Source organism: Cherax quadricarinatus, chromosome 65 (genome assembly GCF_038502225.1).
Source record: "Cherax quadricarinatus isolate ZL_2023a chromosome 65, ASM3850222v1, whole genome shotgun sequence".
Taxonomy (NCBI): domain Eukaryota; kingdom Metazoa; phylum Arthropoda; class Malacostraca; order Decapoda; family Parastacidae; genus Cherax; species Cherax quadricarinatus.
This window is the reverse complement of record NC_091356.1, coordinates 5,452,251-5,462,848: the sequence shown is the minus strand read 5'-3', so window position 1 is coordinate 5,462,848 and position 10,598 is coordinate 5,452,251. Positions and strand designations below refer to the sequence as shown.

The 10,598-nt window shown below is 40.9% G+C and overlaps 1 long non-coding RNA gene across 1 annotated transcript; it reads left to right on the top strand.

The window, feature by feature from the left end:
* The first annotated feature begins 286 nt into the window (after window positions 1-286).
* LOC138854637 (uncharacterized) lies at window positions 287-10,340 on the top strand. The gene is made up of 4 exons (XR_011393829.1): window positions 287-740; window positions 3,827-4,003; window positions 9,931-10,024; window positions 10,204-10,340. It is a non-coding gene; the product is annotated as an uncharacterized lncRNA (long non-coding RNA).
* The last annotated feature ends 258 nt before the right edge of the window (window positions 10,341-10,598 follow it).

Genomic DNA, 10,598 nt, shown 5'->3' with positions numbered 1-10,598 from the left:
GCAACATCCCCCCGATAAAAAGCAGGGGCGCCACGAGTATGTTGAGAGACAACACACTAAGTGTCCGGGCCCTAGGACTGTTCCACTGTCTCCCAGCATACATAAGGGGGATTACCAATAGACCCCTGGCTGTCTTCATGAAGGCACTGGACAGGCACCTAAAGTCAGTACCTGACCAACCGGGCTGTGGTTCATATGTCAGTTTGTGTACAGTCAACAGTAACGGCCTAGTTTATCAGGCCCTGATTCACCATGAGGCCTGGTCTCAGACCGAGTTGCGGGGGCGTTGACCCCCGAAACCCTCTCCAGGTATATTCTCATGTAGAGTACTAGAGGTACAATAGTAGTGAGCGCCTCTGGTGGTGAGAGTGGTGGCCTTGAGAGAGGTTCTTTGAAGATGGTGGTGAGGGTCTCTTGATCCAAGAAATGTGATCTATGCCCCCTGGGAGTGAACTTATCTTCCCAGGTGGCCTATGACCCCTAAGGGTTGAGCGCTCCACCATCAGTAGTACTGATAGTGAGGACTGAGGGTGTAGTAGTAGTGCCATCTAGTGGTGGTAGTCAGAGTTAGTCAAGTTATCAGTGATGGTGTTATAGTGAAGGTCAGGACAGTGACCAACCTCTAGGACGCTTAAGGTCAGTTAACCTCCAATAGTCCTATCGAAGAGACGTGTAGCTCTGCCTCCTGCTACCCCCGCCGGCTTTACCGCCTCCTCATCCTTTTAATACACCGATATAACGTAAGTATTGTTTGGTGATGTATTTGTCAGTACAACAGCAGAGTTGAGTTGCAGCCCCTGGCCCCCAATTTATTAATATTTTAGGTTTTAATTTTCTTTGGGGTCTAATGTCTTAGAGGGTGTTGCGGCCCCCTACCAAACTAGCGGTTAAATAGTTAACCTGCCGGCCGGCAGTACCACTGGGTACGTCATCAAACTCATTGTGGGGACTGCTGAGCCGGCCTTAGAGCAGTATGTACCTGAACACCTCTCGGTACGCACCTAAGCAGTAGGTACCTGAACACCTAAGGGTACACGTCTACTGGCTTCAGCAACATTAAGTACCTGAACTCCTCAGGGTACGCATCTAAGCAGTAGGTACCTGGACACCTAATGGTACACATCTACTGGCTTTAGAAGAACCGCTCACCGCAGCTCACTGAGTCTGTTGGCCTCATTTACTTGACGGCCGCATTCAGTGAGCTTGCAGCATGGTGTTCGGCAAGCGGAGTGTCAACTGGCCTTAGAGAGTATTTACAGGACTACCGGTGATGTCTGCGGACTCACCGCCTACGCAGATCAACTGTGGGCCGGAGTCATCGGATGCTGTTTGGTGGGACATTACATGAAGATAAGGTTACACTGAACTGGGCTAGGTCCGTAGTGTGACACTTAAGCAAGTATGATGGAGTGGAACGCTGAGACATGCACAGGACCGTAGTGGAACACTGAGACGAAAAGGGTGTCGTGTGACACTGAAGATGGCCTGGTTGTAGTGTACATTGAATAGTGTCATGTGACTGGCCTCGACAAAGACGCTATGCGGGTAGTTTGACGCAGAGAAAAGGGTGTCAAGTGTGACACGGTGGAGAGAGCGTCACAACTCTGATGTGTCGTGAGAAACAGTTGATTGAAATTTATTATTTTAAATGTTACTTAATTTATTATTTTAGCATAGATATATATAGTGACACAGGAGTGTCAAGAAAGTTGTACCCTGTGTAGGGTCACGAATTATTTTTAGTAAAATGCTAATTATAATTTATTATTGTAACATGTATATATTATCAGATGTTAGTTCAAATACCTCTAGACCAAAGAAAGTTGATTTTTATATTATATTAAAGATTAATGGATTTTAATGTGTATTTATGTATCAACCAGGCTGTTGCTGCACGCAAACCAACGTACGAGCCACAGCCCGGCTGATCCGGAACTGACTTTAGGTGCTTGTCCAGTGCCAGCTTGAAGACTGCCAGGGGTCTGTTGGTAATCCCCCTTATGTGTGCTGGGAGGCAGTTGAACAGTCTCGGGGCCCCTGACACTTATTGTATGGTCTCTTAACGTGCTAGTGACACCCCTGCTTTTCATTGGGGGGGATGGTGCATCGTCTGCCAAGTCTTTTGCTTTCGTAGTGAGTGATTTTCGTGTGCAAGTTCGGTACTAGTCCCTCTAGGATTTTCCAGGTGTATATAATCATGCATCTCTCCCTCCTGCATTCCAGGGAATACAGGTTTAGGAACCTCAAGCGCTCCCAATAATTGAGGTGTTTTATCTCCGTTATGCGCGCCGTGAAAGTTCTCTGTACATTTTCTAGGTCTGCAATTTCACCTGCCTTGAAAGGTGCTGTTAGTGTGCAGTAATATTCCAGCCTAGATAGAACAAGTGACCTGAAGAGTGTCATCATGGGCTTGGCCTCCCTAGTTTTGAAGGTTCTCATTATCCATCCTGTCATTTTTCTGGCAGATGCGATTGATACAATGTTATGGTCCTTGAAGGTGAGATCCTCCGACATGATCACTCCCAGGTCTTTGACGTTGGTGTTTCGCTCTATTTTGTGGCCAGAATTTGTTTTGTACTCTGATGAAGATTTAATTTCCACATGTTTACCATATCTGAGTAATTGAAATTTCTCATCGTTGAACTTCATATTGTTTTCTGCAGCCCACTGAAAGATTTGGTTGATGTCTGCCTGGAGCTTTGCAGTGTCTGCAATGGAAGACACTGTCATGCAGATTCGGGTGTCATCTGCAAAGGAAGACACGGTGCTGTGGCTGACATCCTTGTCTATGTCGGATATAAGGATGAGGAACAAGATGGGAGCGAGTACTGTGCCTTGTGGAACAGAGCTTTTCACCGTAGCTGCCTCGGACTTAACTCTGTTAACTACTACTCTGTGTGTTCTGTTAGTGAGGAAATTATAGATCCATCGACCGACTTTTCCTGTTATTCCTTTAGCACGCATTTTGTGCGCTATTACGCCATGGTCACACTTGTCGAACTCTTTATTACAAAGTCTGTATATATTACATCTGGAGTAAATCTTACCATATTTAAAAATTACTTTTTTTTTTTTTTTTTTTTAATAGAGGGTGTGGCATGCAAGGAGTACCTAACCTTTATTCGGCGCATGTACACACCCTCATTTACAGGTTATCTCCCCCAACCAGCGAACCAGGTGACAGAGTTGACGATGGGGCCCCGTCCTTCAATCAGTACCCAGATTCCAGCCAATAAGATGGTTTTGGCAATCGCAGAGGTTATGTGGGTACCACTCTCCTCTCTGCCCTTGTCATTCCCATTCTAGAGCTGGTTGAAGCACGGTCTGCTCTCTAGTGGCTTCTATTCTGCCTTGCTTACCGTGGAGTGCAATAATACCTATTGTTGTATATAGTGTACATATTGCTGTTCTAAATTGGTGAAGGATATGATGTCAAAACTTATCTGCTCTGTTTATTTTGCTCCCTTTACACCCAGGATAACAGGCCATTTGGAATCTTGGGTTGTAATAGAGGGGGGGGATGGTTTTGAGTGGAGGGGCTTTGATGCAAGGAACTGAGCTACTCCCTTTCCTCTGATCAAACAATAACTCTCACACTAGGCGTTACATAATTGATAATTATGTATCCAGTTTTGGGATTTTTTTTTAATTATTAAAAAATAACAGTGAAGGTTTCTTGATCCAAGGAACTTGCGCCTTGTGATCCAGATAACTTCCATGTAAACAAATTGTTGGTCATCAGATTTGTGAAAGAAATGTTTATTAAAGAAAAAGATAATGTTTGCTTATGAATGTGTAATGTTCATGGTTATGAGTATTTTTTCAGGTGTGGTAACTGAGGATTGCTGTGCCTGACTGTCTGCTGCAACATTGATCAACACGGCAACCTTGACCAGTCTGAGGAGTGGACACAGCCACACTAGTAAATGATCTGACCCGTAACATTTACTGTTATATGGAGATGCAACAGTTGATGTTGAGGTGGGCATGGCCCACTTGTAAGGTATTTCCAGGTTATAAGTCCACTAAAGTTTGGTTATCGAAGCAGATAGTAATTGTAATAGGTGGGAAGGTGGTGGGGAGAGTATAGGAAATATTGTAAGCAATTGATATCAAAAGTAGCTTAGTGGAGAGTATTAGCTTCTCACGACCGGAGATGAAATCTCTGGCCAGGAAATAATTAGGAATGTATTCTATAGGTTACCTTGAATGGGGTGGAAATAAAAATTGGAGAAATGGGTTGTAAAGCTTAGAATTGAAGACTGATTAGATTTTAGGAAGTTTTAGATTGTGTAATATGTTTATTATGCAGTAAATACCCATCCTGCAAGATTGTAGGAAGCAGAGATTAAATGTGTAAGTTATATATCATGACTCAGCTGGTAGTGGCGTAAACTGAAGAACCGAGATTCGATCCCAGTCACAAGTGGGCATGCTCCCTTATATCCATTGGCACGGTTCACATGAACACTGCAGCAGCCCTACTGGCCCTGAGTAGGCCTACTGGTAGGGGTCGCATCCTGGGGGAGTATAAATACCCTAATAAAAATGTCAGATGTCATCCTGACTTGTGTAATTCTGTGTTAATTTACCGGGTTAATAATTATACTGAGATAGTTTAGTGTTGAGGGTAATGGTAGAGGTCTTGATGCTGGGTTTAAGGAAAGCCAATTAAATCAGGCATATCAATTATTAAGACATAAAGGAGCACTGAGCCAGGCCTATTGGCCCATGTTAGGCAGGTCCAACTCAACCACTCGTTTGTCTAACCTATTTTTAAAACTACACAACCAAAGTTTTAACTTCACATGTACGGGACAAATTTTCCTTAAGCAGAATATATTATAGCCGGAAAAAAAAATAAGTTACTCAGAAATGTGGAATTAACTACATCTTCCTATTTTCAGTAGGGTTGTAAAGGGCCTGGATAAGTAATTTTCTGCTTTGAAGTCCCAAAAATATTTTCAGTAGTACAGCAATGTGGGTTTAGCGCTTAAAACTCCAGTCTGTATTGGAGCATCTGAGGGGGGAGTATTTGTTTTGAAACTGGGTTGTACAGTAAATATTTAGACTTTCTAGACCCTCCTTGATCTTACTAGACCCCTCTTGACATCACCTAGAAGCCCTTGATCTTACCTTTACCTCCCTTCATCCCCCCTTGCGCCGTCATTGTTCTGCAAATTAGTAACCTGGAGTACGCTGCACAGCTGTGTGTGTGTGGGGGGGGGGGTTTAACAAGTCGGCCGTCTCCCACCGAGGCAGGGTGACCCAAAAAAGAAAATACTTTCATAATCATTCAACACTTTCACCACACTCACACATCACTGCTTTTGCAGAGGTGCTCAGAATACAACAGTTTAGAAGCATATACGTATAAAGATACACAACATATCCCTCCAAACTGCCAATATCCCAAACCCCTCCTTTAAAGTGCAGGCATTGTACTTCCCATTTCCAGGACTCAAGTCCGACTATATGAAAATAACCGGTTTCCCTGAATCCCTTCACTAAATATTACCCTGCTCACACTCCAACAGATCATCAGGTCCCAAGTATCATTAGTCTCCATTCACTCCTATCTAACACGCTCATGCACGCTTGCTGGAAGTCCAAGCCCCTCGCCCACAAAACCTCCTTTACCCCCTCTTTCCAACCCTTTCGAGGACGACTCCTACCCCCTCCTTCCTTCCCCTGTAGATTTATATGCTTTCCATGTCATTCTACTTTGATCCATTCTCTCTAAATGACCAAACCACCTCAACAACCCCTCTTCTGCCCTCTGACTAATACTTTTATTAACTCCACACCTTCTCCTAATTTCCACAATCCGAATTTTCTGCATAATATTTACACCACACATTGCCCTTAGACAGGACATCTCCACTGCCTCCAACCGTCTCCTCGCTGCTGCATTTACCACCCAAGCTTCACATCCATATAAGAGTGTTGGTACTACTATACTTTCATACATTACCTTCTTTGCTTCCATATATAACGTTTTTTGACTCCACATATTCCTCAACGCACCACTCGCCTTTTTTCCCTCATCAATTCTATGATTAACCTCATCCTTCATAAATCCATCCGCCGACACGTCAACTCCCAAGTATCTGGAAACATTCACTTCTTCCATACTCCTCCCCAATTTGATATCCAATTTTTCTTTATCTAAATCATTTGATAACCTCATCACCTTACTCTTTTTTATGTTCATTTTCAACTTTCTACCTTTACACACATTCTCACTCATCCACTAACCTTTGCAATTTTTCTTTAGAATCTCCCATAAGCACAGTATCATCAGCAAAAAGTAACTGTGTCAATTCCCATTTTGAATTTGATTCCCCATAATTTAATCCCACCCCTCCCGAACACCCTAGCATTTACTTTTACAACCCCATCTATAAATGTATTAAACCACCATGGTGACATTACACATCCCTGTTTAAGACTTACTTTTACCGGGAAGTAATCTCCCTCTCTTCTACACACCCTAACCTGAGCCTCACTATCCTCATAAAAGCTCTTTACAGCATTTAGTAACTTGCCACCTATTCCATATACTTGCAACATCTGCCACATTGCTCCTCTATCCACTCTATCATATGCCTTTTCTAAATCCATAAATGCAATAAAAACTTCCCTACCTTTATCTAAATACTGTTCACATGTATGCTTAAATGTAAACACTTGATCTACACATCCCCTACCCACTCTGAAGCCTCCCTGCTCATCCGCAATCCTACATTCTGTCTTGCCTCTAATTCTTTCAATTATAACCCTACCATACACTTTTTCCTGGTATACTCAGTAAACTTATTCCTCTATTATTTTTACAATCTCTTCTGTCCCCTTTCCCTTAATATAAAGGGACTATACATGTTCTCCGCCAATCCCTAGGTACCTTCCCCTCTTTAATACATTTATTAAACACAAGTACCAACCACTCCAACACTATATCCCCCCCTGCTTTTAACATTTCTGTCATGATCCCATCAGTTCCAGCTGCTTTACCCCCTTTCATTCTACGTAATGCCTCGCGTACCTCCACTACACTTATATTCTGCTCTTCACTCCTAAAAGATGGTATACCTTCCTGGCCAGTGCATGAAATTACCGCCTCCCTTTCTTCCTCAACATTTAAAAGTTCCTCAAAATATTCTCGCCATCTACCTAATACCTCCCTCTCACCATCTACTAACTCCCTTACTCTGTTTTTAACTGATAGTATTAGGTTGGTAGACAGCAGCCACCCAGGGAGGTACTACCGTCCTGCCAAGCGAATGTAAAACGAAAGCCTGTAATTGTTTTACATGATGGTAGGATTGCTGGTGTCTTTTGTCTCTCATAAATATGCAAGATTACAGGCATGTCTTGCTACTTCTACTTACACTTAGGTCACACTACACAATGTACACGTTTATTTATACACACTCATCTGAGTTTTCTTTGATTTTATCTTAATAGTTCTTGGTCTTACTACTTTTCCTTTTATATCCATGGGGAAGTGGAATAAGAATCTTTCCTCCGTAAGCCATGCGTGTTGTAAAAGTCAACTAAAATGCCGGGAACAATGGGCTAGTAACCCCTTTTCCAGTGAAGATTACTAAAAAGAATAAGAAAATTGTCAAAGTGGGAAGTCTGAATGTGCGTATGTATATATATGTATATATATATATATATATATATATATATATATATATATATATATATATATATATATATATATATATATATATATATATATATATATATATATATATATATATATATATACACACACACACCCACCCACATACATTATGTCGTGCCGAATATGTAAAACTGGTCAATTAGCAAGAACTCAATTAAAATTAAGTCCTTTCTAAAATTTCTCTTATACGATTAAAGATATATTATTTTCAATAATGTTAATGTAAAAGTTTTTTTAATTTTGCACCAAAAGAATCTTAGAAAACTTACCTAACATTATTATAGCAAGAACAATTTATTTTAGCCTAACCCAACTAAATATATTTTAGATTTGTTTATAATAATTTAATACTAAAACAGTGTAATATATTTTTTTCGTTAGGTTGAGAATGATTTTGGCGAAATTATTGCATACACAAATTTTCGCTTGTCCTATATGGCAAGATGAGCGTTGCTATTTAAGCCAAGATCGCAAGTTCTGCCTATTCGGCACGACATATATACATATAATTTTATTATTTATGTATATATTTATATATATTTATATATATATATATACATTTAGTTTCTATCAAAATAACTTATAGAATTAGGTGGTCAGTAGGATAGGTAATGTATAGAACTGGAGAATCTATATGCATTATGAATGCATATAGTAGGAGAGTAATCTCCCCTGAAGGCATAGAATACGTAGAACTGTGGGCCTGGAACCCACCAACGACCTTCAGAAGCTGGGTGGAATCTGTTATTGCTCGTGGTTTCCGTGGGGATATTGATATTGAAGCCACAAGGACTATGCGCTGCTACTAAGCTATGAAATCAGTGATAAAACATTAATGTTTCGGAAAATTAAGATATACAATTTATAATGTTCAGTTATTCATTTTCAGGTTGTGTTTCTTTTATATTTACAGGTATTAGCGTTCAGAATTGTGGTTGGTTTGATTGTAAGCAGTTAAGTCTAACTCTTCTGGCAGACGTTAATGATGAAAATAATGAAATCCTCTGATCTGAAGTGAAATGTTAGTCGGCAGAAAGGATTCACTAACTGATGCTGAGTAGTATAGTTAGGGGGGTGATTTAGTCTGGTATTAGTGAGAATAGGGTTATTAACCCTGCTGGGTTAGAAACCCAGAAAAATAGTGTCTGAGCTTGAATGTAGTGGTCCTCAGGTTGTGCCTAGGATGCCAGCCATTAGTGGCAGGTATGGTAGGTTATAAATACTGCCGAGCTCCAACTGGTTAGATAACCCATAGTGTTGGTTGTTAGCCGAGTGTGCTGCGAGGGACGTGGAAGTGTAGGGGAAATATAATATCTTGGTAATGATCCTAACTTTCATGTTAAAATTGGATGCCCTTCAATGGGTGTCTTTACCTTCACTAATACAAAGACACCCCTTGAAGGTAATCTTGATAAAAGTAGTTGCAAGTACCCTCCCCTTCCTTGGATCAAACCTGATTGCCTAACATTCCCTAAACTATACATCTCTATCATCCATAGGGTTTATACACAGTTATGGGAAATTTTTAGGTAAATGTGCACGTATGTAAGATACTGTTTACAGGAGGGGGGGAACGGTAAACTTTCGGGGGACAGGTCGATGAAAGCCAATCAGATTTGATTCAAAGGAGCTGACAAGATTTTTTCCAGTTAAATATAGGTGTCTAAGGGATATTAGGTTTGGCTAGGTTGTAATGTATGTTACTGAGTTTACTCTCCAACTTGTTTAATTGCCGCAGAATCCTCTTGACAAACAATATAGAACACTAGAGACGAGAGGTGATCATAACCTGTGTTAGAAGACTACATATCTTCACTGCAAGCACTTGTACAAGTGTTGTACACGAGTGTCCACTGCCCAGTGTCGCAACAATTACCTTCCTGACAATGCAAACACAAGGTCATGAAATTTAAAAATGTATTATACCTCAAACTACTAATAATAGCAGTATAGAGGCTGTCCGCCTCATTACTACTGTTAGTAGGGTTGGGGTAGGTATTTTTTTTTCTCCGAGCTTAAAGCTCCCGAATTGTGTGAATGTTGTCCTCCTGCTGACAAATACAGCAGTTGAGGCTTTTCTATTATTTCCTTTTTCTATTTCTTTTGTATTCTTTGAACCCCCTTTGTGTGTGTTCTTTGAACATTTCTTTGTTGTAATACAGACAATATTTGTTACATTTTAATTAATGATCTTAAGTTTAGCGGATCTTGCATGAAGATATTCCCTATGTTGGCAGCTGCTGTGTGGTGAGGTCCATGTTGTGGGCAGCTGCAAGTCTTAAGAGATATCACCAGCAGCAACACCCCAAAACAATGTCTGCAAAGATAAAAGTATGGACATTACTAGATTATTCATGAACGGCAGTGAGCAATAGTTTGAATTTTTACTATGTATTTAGAATGCTTCTTTCAATATTTTGTAGAAAGAAAAATTGATAAAATATTTTCAAAGTTGATCTATCAAAAAATTGCCATGAAATTGGAGTAATAATTTTTTTAAATTACCACAGGTTGATGGCACAGAAAGAGCTTGAGTTGGTGTGGTGGATGGCAGAGGAATGACTAGTGGTGCCACTATTCTTGACCTCCATGGCTAAATGGCGCCATTGACCTGGGGGAGGGGGAGTGATGACGTCGGTGGTTGTGGGGAAGGGGGAGGTCGTTAGGGAAAGGGGAGGGGGTGGGGGTGGGGGTGAGTGGTTAGTTGTTACTAAGAGGGTGATGTTTAGGGGGGGATGGTTGTCACTTTGTAATAACTAAAGGCCTAACAGTCTTGTAACTGTGTTAACGTGGCTTGAACCTTGATATTTAAAACGCCCTGGACACTAGCCCAAAGACACTCAATTATTCTAATGAACAATGATTTTTAGGATTACGTATTTGACATCTCTTGTGGGTTTAGTGC